The 17,262-nt window shown below is 45.7% G+C and overlaps 1 long non-coding RNA gene across 1 annotated transcript; it reads right to left on the bottom strand.

Annotated features, from left to right (window-relative positions):
• Positions 1 to 504: 504 nt before the first annotated feature.
• On the bottom strand, positions 505 to 16,930 carry LOC103649882 (uncharacterized). Its single transcript, XR_563780.2, has 2 exons — positions 16,343 to 16,930; positions 505 to 856 (listed from the first exon to the last, which is right to left on the bottom strand). It is a non-coding gene; the product is annotated as an uncharacterized lncRNA (long non-coding RNA).
• Positions 16,931 to 17,262: the final 332 nt, after the last annotated feature.

Raw genomic sequence — 17,262 nt, 5'->3', positions numbered from 1 at the left:
TGGACTGATGGCCAAAGTATGCATATGCTGCGTTTGCTGAATTTTTGCCCCCGCTATTTGGATTGCAAGTTATCAGTGATATGGTGCCCCAATGGGACCATTATAGCCGCATTAGAAGACACTACATGTATTCGACAAAACATGTGAAAAATGGGTATTGTTTACAGGACTTCGATAGGCATGCCTAGACTTGCTATGCATTACCACTATATTTGGCATGCCTAGAACTGCTACACAAAACATACTATGTATTTTGTCTAAAAAATATTATATCCTTGATATGCTTGCTTGATGTTTTTTCTGCTCTTCTATTCATGTGTGGGTCTATCAAGAATGAGGCAATTAAATAAGGATATATGATTTGTCAATATTGTCTGAGTCTTTGAGCGTAGCAGCAAAAGACTTGGCACACCATTGTTTTAGTTACTATGATCTGAACAACCCATTTTAAATATGGAGCTCGTGGCAATGGCAGCCCCACAATAGGACGATGAACTCATGGCGTTGAGTGGTGGCGTGCTCAGGCTCACGCTCTTGTACAACATGGCACTGTTATTCATGAGGTTCCCATCACCATTGTACTCTCGTCATTCGTCGTCAGGGTCCTAAGCTCGTCAATTTGTGTTACGTCGCAACACATGGACACCTATCTAGTTATATTTTATGGTAAGAGGAAGGCAACAGTGCTCAGGTCGCGTCGCATTACCTATGGACTCGACATGCTCGGACGCATCGCCGCTGTCGCTCAAGCTCCGATGGCGCCTGCTCCACACGTCCGTCCATAGCGCGGCCGACATGGCACTGCATGTCCGTGGTGGTGGTCCGCGTCTTGAGCTGTGGCGACTTGAAGAAGGCGCTGTTGTAAATTTAGAGAAATAAGTGACATGCTTTCTACATATTTAAATAGATTTAATATTCTAATTCCGAACAAAACAAGCATATAACTCAGATAAATGCCATATATAATTATTGCAGCAATGAACAGTAGCAATTTGAGAACATGTAAACATGTAAAATAGCATCTCAGGTCCATTTTATAATTAAACATGGCTTGCAGATGAAGAAGGCAGATTAAAGAAATAAACATAATTGTTTATCTTAAATTATTGCTCTCAAAGTAGCGGGTTGCTGTAATAAACAGCCCTCCAACGCTAAAAGGTGATCAGAGATCCTCGACTAACGTGACAGTCCTATCTTACCAAATAAGGGTTTTAGATCAGATGTAATAAGCCTAATAATCAAATATAAATACTGATAGTAAGGAGTTGTGTATTAAATAAATTAACAGAATTTAACACAGGTAAACAACCTCAACAAAGAGAGATTTAATTAGGCACAAATAATATCAATGCTGAAAATGATAATACACTAAAACCCAGACTGTCACGTTGTCTCACTACACCGCTATCATCATCGAGCAATTAAATCCGCCCACAACAGTGCAATCACACCCAAGTATTTAATAGCAGATTGCACAAAAATTAAACAGTAAATAAAGTGAGGCAACGAATAACTCACAACACGTAGATTGTCTACGTGGGAAGACCAGCTCAGCGAACACAAGGTTCTGTCCCAGAAAACCAATTCCGCCGCCCACGTCCGGGCCTGCACGACGGAAGATTGACGGAGATACTAGAGCCGCTGCCGGAGCCGAGGGAGACGTCCACGGCACCAGCCCGAGAAGCCGAACACCGCGCAGCAGGGAGCCCAAGCACCAGGCCACGGTGGACAGAGATCAGAGAAGAACCGCAGCACCACACGGATGCACGATTCCAGCAACAGAGCACAGGAAAACACGCTGTGCAAGCACAGCACCACTTCCTCCTACTTTGAACCACTCCCAGCAAGAATCGTCACCAGAATACCAGAGAACGAAGTGCTGGTAGTTCCAGTTCTCACCGGAGTAGCAAATACAGAGAGGAAGAACAACAGAATGAACCTGTACGAAGCCAGGGGAGAGCTAAAAGGGAAATGTGCCCTTGGGCCATTTCTAAGTATTTTGGTGATTGAGTGCCAACACAAGTGCTTAAATGTGAATTTATGCTCATGGATGGACAAAGTGCAAATCAAGAGTAAAGGTATGTTTCTAAGCCTTAGTACATTGGTTTTGTATACTAATATACATGTCTAAGTGTTAGAAACAGAAAGAAGAAGAAAAGAAAAGAGGTGAAAAAGACTTGGCTGTGTACAGCCAAGACTCAGCTCAGTCTGGCACACAGGACTGTCCGGTGGTGCACCGGACAGTGTCCGGTGCGCCAGGCTGACTCGGCGTGAAGTGGCCGCTCTCGGGAATTCGCCGACGGCGTACGGCTAAAATTCACCGGACTGTCCGGTGTGCACCGGACTGTCCGGTGAGCCAACGGTCGGCCGGGCCAACGGTCGGCTGCGGAATCTGCGCGCGACACGTGGCCGGGACAACGGTCGGAAGGGGGCACCGGACTGTCCGGTGTGCACCGGACATGTCCGGTGCGCCAACGGCTCCCAGATCTGCAACGGTCGGCTGCGCCATTTTAGGAAGGAAATCGGGCACCGGACAGTGTCCGGTGTGCACCGGACTGTCCGGTGCACCCGACGACAGAAGGCAAGATTGGCCTTCCAGATTTGCTCTCAACGGCTCCTAGCTGCCTTGGGGCTATAAAAGGGACCCCTAGGAGCATGGAGGAGATACCCAAGCAACCTAAGAGCATTCTTGATCATCCACACTCAGTCTTTGCGCATTCGTTTGTCATTCTCAGTTATTCGAGCTCCGTTCTAGTGAGAACTTTGAGATAGTCTTTTGAGCTCGATTCTTGGCCGTGTGTGTGCGCATTTTGCTGTGGATTTGTGTGTGTTGCTTCCCTCCCTTACTCCGTACTTCTTTGTGAAATTCAATTGTAAGGGCGAGAGACTCCAAGTTGTGGAGATTCCTCGCAAACGGGAAAAGATCATAGTAAAGAAGAACACCGTGGTATTCAAGTTGATCACTGGATCACTTGAGAGGAGTTGAGTGCAACTCTCGTCCGTTGGGACGCCACAACGTGGAGTAGGCAAGTTTTGTACTTGGCCGAACCACGGGATAACCACCGTGCCATCTCTGTGTTTGATTTCTTGTGGTTATTGTATTTTGACTCCTCTCTAGCCACTTGGCAATTATTGTGCTAACGATTAATCAAAGTTTTGTGGCTTAAGTTTTTAAGTTTCACAGGATCACCTATTCACCCCCCCCCTCTAGGTGCTCTCAATTGGTATCAGAGTCGTTCTCTTCAAGAAGGGACCAATCGCCCGAAGAGATGGATCCTAAGGGGAAGGGAATCGTGATCAACGACAAGGAGAAGGAGTCCTTCGTCAACGAGCCGAAGGATGACAAGCCTACTGACTCGGGCTCGGGCCACAAGCGCAAAGATGGGAAGAAGAAGAAGACAAGGCGCATCAAGGAGATCATCTACTACGACGATAGCGATGAGTCTACTTCTTCCCAAAAGGACGACGACAACGACTACAGGAAGACGGTCAATTCGAACTTTTCATTTGATTATTCTCGTATTCCACATAGTTCGAATTCGCATTTGCTTTCCATTCCTCTTGGCAAACCTCCACACTTCGATGGGGAAGACTACGGATTTTGGAGTCACAAAATGTGTAGTCACTTATTCTCTCTCCATCCAAGCATATGGGAGATTGTAGAGAATGGAATGAAATTTGATAGCTCGGATAGCCCTGTGCTTATAAATGAACAAATCCATAGAAATGCACAAGCTACTACTGTTCTATTAGCATCTTTGTGCAGGGAAGAGTACAATAAGGTGAGCGGCCTGGACAACGCCAAGCAGATATGGGACACCCTCAAGATCTCTCACGAGGGGAACGACATCACCATGCTCACTAAAATGGAGTTGGTGGAGGGCGAGCTTGGACGATTCGCAATGATAAGAGGAGAGGAGCCAACCCAAACTTACAACCGGCTCAAGACCCTCATCAACAAAATAAGGAGCTACGGAAGCACGCGATGGACGGACCACGACGTCGTCCACCTAATGCTAAGGTCCTTTACCGTTCTTGATCCTCATCTCGTAAACAATATTCGTGAGAATCCCAGGTACACAATGATGACGCCCGAGGAGGTACTCGGAAAATTCGTAAGCGGGCGGATGATGATCAAGGAGGAGAGATACGTCGACGACGCTCTAAACGGTCCAATCAATGAGCCTCAACCTCTTGCTCTCAAGGCAACAAGAAGCAAGGAGATGCTACCTAGCAAGGTGGCACAAATTGAGGCGGCCGGACTTAATGATGAAGAGATGGCTCTCATCATCAAGAGATTCAAGACGGCACTAAAAGGCCGCAAGGGGCAGCCAAGCAAGACCAATACAAAGGGGAAGCACTCATGCTTCAAATGTGGTAAGCTTGGTCATTTTATTGCTAACTGTCCCGACAATGATAGTGATCAGGATCAAGGGAACAAGAGGGAGAAGAAGAAGAACTATAAGAAGGCAAAGGGCGAGGCGCATCTAGGCAAGGAGTGGGACTCGGACTGCTCCTCTTCCGACTCCGACAATGAAGGACTCGTCGCCACCGCCTTCAACAAGTCGTCCCTCTTCCCCAACGAGTGTCACACATGCCTGATGGCAAGGGAGAAGAAGGTGAGTACTCGAAACTCCACTTATGCTTCCTCTAGTGATAATGAGTCTAGTGATGATGATGACATAGACTATTCATGCTTATTCAAGGGCTTAGATAGATCTAAGATAGATAAGATAAATGAACTCATTGATGCCTTGAATGACAAGAATAGATTACTAGAAAAACAAGAAGATCTTTTATATGAGGAGCATGATAAATTTGTTAGTGCACAAAATTCTCTTGCTCTGGAAATTAAAAGGAATGAAATGCTCTCTGGTGAATTATCTACTTGTCATGAAACCATTTCTACTTTACAAGGTGTCAACAATGATTTAAATGCCAAATTAGAAGTAGCAAATAAATCTAATTCTTGTGTAGAACATGCTATAATTTGTACTAGATGTAAAGATTTTGACATTGATGCTTGTAGTGAACATCTAGTTTCAATTTCCAAGCTTAATGATGAATTGGCTAGTCTTAATGCTCAACTTAAGACTAGCAAGAATGATTTCGATAAGCTAAAATTTGCAAGGGATGCCTACACGATTGGTAGACACCCCTCAATTAAGGATGGACTTGGCTTCAAGAGGGAAGCCAAGAACTTAACAAGCCATAAGGCTCCCATCTCCGCCAAGGAGAAAGGGAAGGCTCCTATGGCTAGTAGTACTAAAAGGAACCATGCATTTATGTATCATGATAGGAGACAAACTAGAAATGTTTATAGGAGTTATAATGCTTATGATGATTTTGACTCCCATGCCATGTTTGATTCTAGTTCTTCCTATATGCATGGTAGAAATATGTCTAGGAGAAATGCTATTCATCATGTGCCTAGAAAGAATATTATTCATACTCCTAGGAAAGTAGTGAATGAACCTTCTACAATTTATTGTGCCTTAAATGCTTCCTTTGCTATTTGTAGAAAGGATAGGAAAATAGTTGCTAGGAAGTTAGGGGCAAAATGCAAGGGAGACAAAACTTGCATTTGGGTCCCTAAGGATATTTGCACTAACCTTGTAGGACCCAACATGAGTTGGGTACCTAAGACCCAAGCCTAAATTTGCCTTGCAGGTTTATGCATCCGGGGGTTCAAGCTGGATTATCGACAGCGGATGCACAAACCATATGACGGGGGAGAAGAAGATGTTCACCTCCTACGTCAAGAATAAGGATTCCCAAGATTCAATTATATTCGGTGATGGGAATCAAGGCAAGGTAAAAGGGTTAGGTAAAATTGCAATCTCTAATGAGCACTCTATCTCTAATGTGTTTTTAGTAGAGTCTCTTGGATATAATTTGCTATCGGTTAGTCAATTATGCAATATGGGATATAACTGTCTATTTACAAATATAGATGTGTCTGTCTTTAGAAGAAGTGATGGTTCACTAGCTTTTAAGGGTGTATTAGACGGCAAACTTTATTTAGTTGATTTTGCAAAAGAAGAGGCCGGTCTAGATGCATGCTTAATAGCTAAGACTAGCATGGGCTGGCTGTGGCATCGCCGCTTAGCACATGTGGGGATGAAGAGCCTTCACAAGCTTCTAAAGGGAGAACACGTGATAGGTTTAACTAACGTGCAATTCAAAAAAGATAGACCTTGTGCAGCATGTCAAGCAGGTAAACAGGTGGGAGGAGCACATCACAGCAAGAATGTGATGACCACATCAAGGCCCCTGGAGCTGCTACATATGGACCTTTTCGGACCCGTCGCCTATCTAAGCATAGGGGGAAGTAAGTACGGCTTAGTTATTGTTGATTACTTTTCCCGCTTCACTTGGGTGTTCTTTTTGCAGGATAAGTCTGAAACCCAAGGGACCCTCAAGCGCTTCCTCAGGAGAGCTCAAAATGAGTTTGAGCTCAAGGTGAAGAAGATAAGGAGTGACAACGGGTCCGAGTTCAAGAACCTTCAAGTGGAGGAGTTCCTTGAGGAGGAAGGGATCAAGCACGAGTTCTCTGCTCCCTACACACCTCAGCAAAATGGTGTGGTAGAGAGGAAGAACAGGACGCTAATCGATATGGCGAGGACGATGCTTGGAGAATTCAAGACCCCCGAGCGTTTTTGGTCGGAAGCCGTGAACACGGCTTGCCACGCCATCAACAGGGTCTACCTTCATCGCCTCCTCAAAAAGACTTCGTATGAGCTACTAACTGGTAACAAACCCAATGTATCTTAATTTCGTGTATTTGGGAGCAAGTGCTACATTCTAGTGAAGAAGGGTAGAAATTCTAAATTTGCTCCCAAAGCTGTAGAAGGGTTTTTGTTAGGTTATGATTCAAATACAAAGGCGTATAGGGTCTTCAACAAATCATCAGGATTGGTTGAAGTCTCTAGCGACGTTGTATTTGATGAAACTAATGGCTCTCCGAGAGAGCAAGTTGTTGATCTTGATGATGTAGATGAAGAAGATGTTCCAACGGCCGCGATACGCACCATGACGATTGGAGATGTACGGCCTCGGGAACAATTGGAGCAAGATCAACCGTCTTCCTCAACTATGGTGCATCCCCCAACTCAAGACGATGAACATGTTCATTAACAGGAGGCGTGTGATCAAGGGGGAGCATAAGATGATCATGTGATGGAGGAAGAAGCGGAACCGGCACCTCCAACCCAAGTTCGAGCGATGATTCAAAGGGATCATCCCGTCGACCAAATTCTGGGTGACATTAGCAAGGGAGTAACTACTCGGTCTCGATTAGTTAATTTTTGTGAACATTACTCCTTTGTCTCTTCTATTGAGCCTTTCAGGGTAGAAGAGGCCTTGCTAGATCCGGACTGGGTGTTGGCCATGCAAGAGGAGCTCAACAACTTCAAGAGGAATGAAGTTTGGGCGCTGGTGCCTCGTCCTAAGCAAAATGTTGTGGGAACCAAGTGGGTGTTCCGCAACAAACAAGACGAGCACGGAGTGGTGACAAGGAACAAGGCTCGACTTGTGGCAAAAGGTTATGCCCAAGTCGCAGGTTTGGACTTTGAGGAGACTTTTGCTCCTGTGGCTAGGCTAGAGTCCATTCGTATCTTGCTAGCATATGCCGCTCACCATTCTTTCAGGTTGTTCCAAATGGATGTGAAGAGCGCTTTCCTCAACGGGCCAATCAAGGAGGAGGTGTACGTAGAACAACCCCCTGGCTTCGAGGATGAACGGTACCCCGACCACGTGTGTAAGCTCTCTAAGGCGCTCTATGGACTTAAGCAAGCCCCAAGAGCATGGTATGAATGCCTTAGAGACTTTTTAATTGCTAATGCTTTCAAGGTTGGGAAAGCCGATCCAACTCTTTTTACAAAGACATGTGATGGTGATTTGTTTGTGTGCCAAATTTATGTCGATGACATAATATTTGGTTCTACTAATAAAAAGTCTTGTGAAGAGTTTAGCAGGGTGATGACGCAGAAATTCGAGATGTCAATGATGGGCGAGTTGAACTACTTCCTTGGGTTCCAAGTGAAGCAACTCAAGGACGGCACCTTCATCTCTCAAACGAAGTACACGCAAGACCTGCTGAAGCGGTTTGGGATGAAGGACGCCAAGCCCGCAAAGACTCCGATGGGGACCGACGGACACACTGATCTCAACAAAGGAGGTAAGTCTGTTGATCAAAAGGCATACCGGTCAATGATAGGGTCGTTACTTTACTTGTGTGCTAGTAGACCGGATATTATGCTTAGCGTATGCATGTGTGCTAGATTTCAATCCGATCCTAAGGAGTGTCACTTAGTGGCAGTAAAGCGAATCCTTAGATATTTAGTTGCTACGCCTTGCTTCGGGCTCTGGTATCCAAAGGGGTCTACCTTTGACTTGATAGGATATTCAGACTCCGACTATGCTGGATGTAAGGTCGATAGGAAGAGTACATCGGGGACGTGCCAATTCTTAGGAAGGTCCCTGGTGTCATGGAATTCTAAGAAACAAACCTCCGTTGCCCTATCCACCGCTGAGGCTGAGTATGTTGCCGCAGGACAGTGTTGCGCGCAACTACTTTGGATGAGGCAAACCCTCAGGGACTTTGGCTACAATCTGCGCAAAGTCCCACTCCTATGTGATAATGAGAGTGCTATCTGCATGGTGGAAAATCCTATTGAGCACAGCCGCACAAAGCACATAGACATCCGGCATCACTTTTTGAGAGACCACCAGCAAAAGGGAGATATCGAAGTGTTTCATGTTAGCACCGAGAACCAGCTAGCCGATATCTTTACCAAGCCTCTAGATGAGAAGACCTTTTGCAGGTTGCGTAGTGAGCTAAATGTCTTAGATTCGCGGAACCTGGATTGATTTATAGCATACATGTGTTTATGCCTTTGATCATATTCCTTATGCATTTTGTTGCTTATTTATGGTGATCAAGTTGTACAAACACTCCCCGGACCTCACAAGTCCGTTGCAAAGTGATGCACATGTTTAGGGGGAGATGTGTTACAACTTGACCCTTTGAGACTAACCATGTGCTTGAGTTTGCTTATTTTAGTCTCAATGGAGGTTTGAAAGGGAAAAGGTGGACTTGGACCATGAAAGACTTCCACTGCACTCCGATGAGAGGGTAACTTATTCCAAGTTCATCTCATGTCCTCTTATTGCCTTTGTATTCTTATTGAAGAATTTGGTGAGGCAATGGGGTTCTAGGGCCAATATTAATCCCGTTTTGGTGCTTGATGCCAAAGGGGGAGAAAATAAAGGCCAAAGCAATAAATGGATCAGCTACCACTTGAGAGATTTTGAAAATAGTAGAATAGAGCTTTTGGTTTGTCAAAACTCTTTTATTGTCTCTCTTGTCAAAAAGTTGGCTTCTTGTGGGGAGAAAATGTTGATTATGGGAAAAAGGGGAGTTTTTGAAATCTTTGATCAATCTCTTTTGGAATGACTCTCTTTATGCTTCAACATGTGTGTTTGACTTAGAGATAGAGATTTGAGTTTGATTTGCAAAAACAAACCAAGTGGTGGCAAAGGATGATCCATATATGCCAAAATTGAATCAAAATAAATTTGAGTTTTATTTGAAGTGATATTGCACTTGTTCTAGTTGCTTTATGTTGTGTTGGCATAAATCACCAAAAAGGGTGAGATTGAAAGGGAAATGTGCCCTTGGGCCATTTCTAAGTATTTTGGTGATTGAGTGCCAACACAAGTGCTTAAATGTGAATTTATGCTCATGGATGGACAAAGTGCAAATCAAGAGTAAAGGTATGTTTCTAAGCCTTAGTACATTGGTTTTGTATACTAATATACATGTCTAAGTGTTAGAAACAGAAAGAAGAAGAAAAGAAAAGAGGTGAAAAAGACTTGGCTGTGTACAGCCAAGACTCAGCTCAGTCTGGCACACCGGACTGTCCGGTGGTGCACCGGACAGTGTCCGGTGCGCCAGGCTGACTCGGCGTGAAGTGGCCGCTCTCGGGAATTCGCCGACGGCGTACGGCTAAAATTCACCGGACTGTCCGGTGTGCACCGGACTGTCCGGTGAGCCAACGGTCGGCCGGGCCAACGGTCGGCTGCGGAATCTGCGCGCGACACGTGGCCGGGACAACGGTCGGAAGGGGGCACCGGACTGTCCGGTGTGCACCGGACATGTCCGGTGCGCCAACGGCTCCCAGATCTGCAACGGTCGGCTGCGCCATTTTAGGAAGGAAATCGGGCACCTGACAGTGTCCGGTGTGCACCGGACTGTCCGGTGCACCCGACGACAGAAGGCTAGATTGGCCTTCCAGATTTGCTCTCAATGGCTCCTAGCTGCCTTGGGGCTATAAAAGGGACCCCTAGGCGCATGGAGGAGATACCCAAGCAACCTAAGAGCATTCTTGATCATCCACACTCAGTCTTTGCGCATTCATTTGTCATTCTCAGTGATTCGAGCTCCGTTCTAGTGAGAACTTTGAGATAGTCTTTTGAGCTCGATTCTTGGCCGTGTGTGTGCGCATTTTGCTGTGGATTTGTGTGTGTTGCTTCCCTCCCTTACTCCGTACTTCTTTGTGAAATTCAATTGTAAGGGCGAGAGACTCCAAGTTGTGGAGATTCCTCGCAAACGGGAAAAGATCAAAGTAAAGAAGAACACCGTGGTATTCAAGTTGATCACTGGATCACTTGAGAGGAGTTGAGTGCAACTCTCGTCCGTTGGGACGCCACAACATGGAGTAGGCAAGTTTTGTACTTGGCCGAACCACGGGATAACCACCGTGCCATCTCTGTGTTTGATTTCTTGTGGTTATTGTATTTTGACTCCTCTCTAGCCACTTGGCAATTATTGTGCTAACGATTAATCAAAGTTTTGTGGCTTAAGTTTTTAAGTTTCACAGGATCACCTATTCACCCCCCCTCTAGGTGCTCTCAAGAGCCCGCCCATCTTAAGGAGATGAGCGCTAGGAAGTTGCGCAGGGGCGGCGTAGAACTCGGACGAGCGACGAACGAATCGTCGATCCATCCAGCGCCGCCGCCAACCGCATCCTACGTGCGTCCTCTGCTATCTGCTCTTTAGCCACCAGGCTCCTCGATGAGCCCTAGGAAATATGCAGCCTGGTGGGCTACTCAGCCAGCAGGCCTTGATGCGGCCCACCCTCTGGCCTGCTTACTCCCTTTTTATTTTTCTATAAAGTGAAAATCACAAAACGGACAACAATTCCCACCATTTTCACTCTTATTTTCTGATCAATGTCATTGAGCTCCTGTACTGTTTATATACTACTTTTCGGTAGAGGTACTTGTTAGGTTTGAACCAAAGCCTATCCCAGTGTACTCCAACCCTGCACGAGTAAGCGGAGGACTACGCCTTGATCCACAAACCCTAGTGTGAGAATCTTCGCACAAAAGGCACATAGTACTAGGCAGATTATCTGTTTCTCTTACGGGGCAGGGCGTTACGGTCATGCCCTTTAATATCTATTCATGAGCTCACTAGAGAGAAAACCCCATTCTCTCCTGGACTGCGACCCCACAGTCAGCTCATATAGGTGAAATCGTTAAGGAAATTCTGTAGGACAATTTCCCTGCTTATAGCATTGACTTCATTAAGAGCATATCGCTCAACCTGCCATACAGTCAGAGCACAGCAGCTCATGAGACTCTTTATCTTTTGTGCTCTTGGTTCCACAGTGCTTCGTTTCCTGGAGCCTGGATCTCGGGATCTCTGGTCACACAGGACAGTTATCCGCAGTTGAAACCGCTAACAGGGTACGAGTCCCATTCCCATGCACGCTGCTTGGATTGGCTTTTGAGCCAGCCCTTTGGTGAAAGGATCAGCAAGGTTCCTTTCAGACTTGATGTAATCTACGGTTATTACACCCGTCTCTCTAGCATGCCGACATGAATCAAGTCGTCTTCTGATATGCCTCGAGGATTTTTGGTTGTCCTTTCTACTGTTCACTTTTAGGAACACAGAAGTGTTGTCACAGTATACTAGGACAGCCGGTATCGGCTTTGCTAGCATTGGAAGGTCTGACAATAGGTCTCTCAACCATTCAGCCTCCAATGCTGCTGAATCAAGTGCAACTAATTCAGCCTCCTTGGTGGAACGTGTCGACACTGATTGTTTAGACGATCTCCATGACACGGCCCCACCAGCTAAAGTGAACACATAGCCACTTGTAGACTTCATTTGATCTGAGTCAGAGATCCAGTTTGCATCACTGAATCCTTCAAGTACTGACGGAAATCCGGTATATTTAATACCAAGATTCATCGCTCCCTTCAAATACCGAAGCACTCTGTACAAGGCTACCCAGTGTCTATCTCCTGGACTGGCCGAATAACGAGCCAGTCTGCATACTGCATATGAGATATCTGGTCTAGTTGCACTGCTCAGGTACATGAGAGATCCGATGATCTGCGAATATAGTAGCTGGTTCACAGGCTCGCCTTCATATTTACTGAGCGTGTAGGATGGATCATTGGGCGTGGTGACTGGTTTACAGTCCATATGTCCAAAGCGAGTCAGGACCTTTTCCACATAATGGGATTGTGACAAAGTAATCCCATCCTCACCCTTTATCAGCTTGATGTTCAGTATAACATCAGCTTCACCCAAGTCCTTCATATCAAAGTTCTTGGAGAGGAATAATTTTGTCTCCATGATAGCCTCCAAATCGGTCCCAAATATCAATATGTCATCAACGTATAAACACATGATGACACCTTTGCCCCCAGAGAAGCGATAATACACACACTTGTCGGCTTCGTTTACACAAAACCCGGCAGTGGTCAGAGTATTATTAAACTTCTCATGCCATTGTCTGGGAGCTTGTTTAAGACCGTATAAGGATTTAATCAAGCGACACACTTTGCTCTCTTGACCTTTAACCACAAATCCTTCTGGTTGTTGCATATAAATTTCCTCTTCCAGCTCTCCATTTAGAAACGCTGTCTTTACGTCCATTTGATGGACAAGAAGTTTATAAGCAGCTGCCAGCGCTAAAAGCACACGGATTGTGGGCAATCGAGCCACCGGAGAATAAGTATCAAAATAATCCTCCTCTTTCTTTTGAGTAAAACCCTTAGCCACAAGACGGGCCTTGTACTTTTCAATAGTACCATCGGGTCTCCTCTTCCTCCTAAAGATCCATTTGCAGCCCACAGGCTTGCAACCAGCTGGGAGATCAGATATCTCCCAAGTTCCGTTTGAGATGATTGAATCCATCTCGCTACGGACAGCCTCCCTCCAGTACTCTGCATCTGGAGATGTATATGCCTCTGTGAGGGAGCGTGGTTCTTCATCCACTAGATAAATAATATAATCATCACCCAGAGACTTTTCAGTCCTTTGTCTCTTACTCCTCCTTAACTCCAAATCTGGAGTCTGGTCATGGACACTCGAGGGCAGAGAATATGTCCGAGATGGACCATCTGGGGCTACTACTTCCTTACCCCGCATAGGGAAGATGCTTTCAAAGAATGTCACATCCCGAGACTCCATTATTACATTTACAGCGATTTCGCTTGTCTCGGAATGGACCACTAGAAATCTATAAGCTGCACTGTTATGTGCATAACCCAGGAAGACACAGTATACGGTCTTAGGGCCTAGCTTTCTCTTCTTCGGCAACGGGACATTCACCTTTGCAAGGCAGCCCCAAGTTCGAAGATGCGAAAGATCTGGCTTCCTTCCTTTAAATCCTTCATAGGGCGTGGCCTCACGGTTGCGAGGCGGCACCCTGTTCAGGACATAGCACACCGTGAGTACTGCCTCGCCCCACCAGATGTTAGGCATCCCCGAACTTTGCAACAAAGCATTTGCTAAGTCACACACTGATCGGTTCTTCCTTTCAGCTACCCCATTTGACTGAGGTGAATATGGAGCGGTGGTTTCATGAATGATTCCACACTCTTTGCAGTACTCATCAAAAAGGTTGGAAAGGTATTCACCTCCTCTATCAGACCGTAGCCTTTTAATTTTCTTGTCTAACTGGTTTTCAACTTCAGTCTTATAGATCTTAAAGTGTTCTAGTGCCTCATCTTTAGTTCTGAGTAAGTAAATATAACAGAACCTGGTAGCATCATCTATCAAGGTAAGAAAGTATCTTTTACCGCATTTTGTGATTATACCATTCATCTCACAGATATCTGAATGAATTAGTTCTAAAGGAGTGGTACTTCTGCCTTCAACCGTATGAAACGGTTTTCTAGGCTGCTTAGCTTGCACACAAATACCACATTTTACACCTTTAACATGTTTATATTCAGGAATTAAAGACATGTCACTTAATCTCTTAATGGCCTCAAAATTCACATGACACAAACGGGAATGCCATATATTATTAATGGAATCGTTATTACAGACCACATTAACATGGTAGGAAGAATGATTATTCAAAACAGAAAGACGGAACAAACCGTCTGACTCATATGACTTTCCAACAAAAGTACCAAACTTAGACAGGACCACTTTATTAGACTCAAACACTAATTTGAGACCCTGTCGACATAGCAGCGACACTGAAATGAGGTTCCGGCTCATCGAGGGCTCATCGAGGGCACATAGAGGTTCCGGCTCATCGAGGGCAAATGAGGTTCAGCACGAGCGTCTTTCCTGAAGTTAACTTCAGGTGGACCTGTCCAGTACCTCGAACTGCTGCCGGAACACCATTTCCCATCAAGACTGGTGCGCTGTTGTATCCCTGGAATGAAGAGAACATGGATCGATCAGCACAAATATGAACAGTAGCACCGAAATCCATCCACCAGTCATCTGATGGACTTGCCATAAAGACCTGAAGTGCATACCCTGGGGTGGAGTTAACCACCACGTTCCCTTCTTTGCGCTGAGGTGGAGGACCTTTTCCCTTCCTAAGTTTGCATCTCCGAGCTGTATGCCCGGAGACACCACAAACGTAGCAGATAAAGTCCTCCTTTTTCTTCTTCATCTTTTTGGACTTAGGTTGGTTCATATTCTTCTGTGGAGAGTTCTTCTTCTTCTGGAATTTTCTATCTCCACCCTTCTCAACAACGTGAGCCTGAAGTTGCTGGGATGGCTTGTTACTGGACCTTGCACGCTCTTCCACATTTATCGCAGCTGACAACTCGGTGAGAGTCATTTGCTTCTTCATGTGGCGGCGTGAAGTCACAAAGTCTCGCCAAGAAGGCGGGAGCTTTGCCAGTATTGCATTCACCTGAAAACTGTCTGGTAGGACACAACCATATTGGACCAAGTCCCTAACAAGGAGTTGAATCTCCTGTAGCTGCTCCATAACAGACCTTCCCTCAGCCATTTTATAGTTGAGGTAGTTTTCCGTTGTGAATGACTCATTGCCATTGTCAACTTCAGAGAACTCGTTCTCAAGTTCAGTCCATAGACCCTTAGCGGAGGTAAAACCAGAGTACACGTCAAATAAGCGGTTCGACAAGACGTTCAGCAGACGAGACAAGCATGCCTCATTGGCTTCGTCCCACTTGGCCTTCTCCGCTAGTGCGGCGGCCTTCGCTGCATCATCAGAATCATCTGATGCAGCCTGGGGAACAGCCGACGTCACCACCCAAAATAATTTTAGGTCAGTGAGCCACATGCGAGTCTTAATCTGCCAGCGCTTAAAGCTTGCGCCGTCGAACGCTTCAGGCTTAATGACATCAGAACTGGAGACCATTATACGGATTGGTTTTCTGGATTGTTGTAAATTTAGAGAAATAAGTGACATGCTTTCTACATATTTAAATAGATTAAATATTCTAATTCCGAATAAAACAAGCATATAACTCAGATAAATGCCATATATAATTATTGCAGCAATGAACAGTAGCAATTTGAGAACATGTAAACATGTAAAATAGCATCTCAGGTCCATTTTATAATTAAACATGGCTTGCAGATGAAGAAGGCAGATTAAAGAAATAAACATAATTGTTTATCTTAAATTATTGCTCTCAAAGTAGCGGGTTGCTGTAATAAACAACCCTCCAACGCTAAAAGGTGATCAGAGATTCTCGACTAACGTGACAGTCCTATCTTACCAAATAAGGGTTTTAGATCAGATGTAATAAGCCTAATAATCAAATATAAATACTGATAGTAAGGAGTTGTGTATTAAATAAATTAACAGAATTTAACACAAGTAAACAGCCTCAACAAAGAGAGATTTAATTAGGCACAAATAATATCAATGCTGAAAATGATAATACACTAAAACCCAGACTGTCACGTTGTCTCACTACACCGCTATCATCATCGAGCAATTAAATCCGCCCACAACAGTGCAATCACACCCAAGTATTTAATACTAGCAGATTGTACAAAAATTAAACAGTAAATAAAGTGAGGCAACGAATAACTCACAGCACGTAGATTGTCTACGTGGGAAGACCAGCTCAGCGAACACAAGGTTCTGTCCCAGAAAACCAATTCTGCCGCCCACGTCCGGGCCTACACGACGGAAGATTGACGGAGATACTAGAGCCGCTGCCGGAGCCGAGGGAGACGTCCACAGCACCAGCCCGAGAAGCCGAACACCGCGCAGCAGGGAGCCCAAGCACCAGGCCACGGTGGACAGAGATCAGAGAAGAACCGCAGCACCACACGGATGCACGATTCCAGCAACAGAGCACAGGAAAACACGCTGTGCAAGCACAGCACCACTTCCTCCTACTTTGAACCACTCCCAGCAAGAATCGTCACCAGAATACCAGAGAACGAAGTGCTGGTAGTTCCAGTTCTCACCGGAGTAGCAAATACAGAGAGGAAGAACAGCAGAATGAACCTGTTCGAAGCCAGGGGAGAGCTCGCCCATCTTAAGGAGATGAGCGCTAGGAAGTTGCGCAGGGGCGGCGTAGAACTCAGACGAGCGACGAACGAATCGTCGATCCATCCAGCGCCGCCAACCGCATCCTACGTGCATCCTCTGCTATCTGCTCTTTAGCCACCGGGCTCCTCGACGAGCCCTAGGAAATATGCAGCCTGGTGGGCTACTCAGCCAGCAGGCCTTGATGCGGCCCACCCTCTGGCCTGCTTACTCGCTTTTTCTTTTTCTATAAAGTGAAAATCACAAAACGGACAGCAGGCGCCAGCGAGGCTGTACAGCGCTGGAGGCTGGTGTCGAGCACCACGTTGGACGACTGCCCTATCAGCTCCATGAGCGACCGTGGGTGTCGCATCTTAAGCTGCGGCGACTTGAAGAAGACGCCTGTGAGGCTGTGCACCTAGCGTTGGAGGTATATAGCTGCAGAAACTGAAGTTTCTCTAGTTATCAGTAGAACATC

This window comes from Zea mays, chromosome 3 (assembly GCF_902167145.1).
Source record: "Zea mays cultivar B73 chromosome 3, Zm-B73-REFERENCE-NAM-5.0, whole genome shotgun sequence".
Taxonomy (NCBI): Eukaryota; Viridiplantae; Streptophyta; class Magnoliopsida; order Poales; family Poaceae; genus Zea; species Zea mays.
Note: the sequence above shows the minus strand (reverse complement) of the source record. Positions and strands in the feature narration are given on the sequence as shown.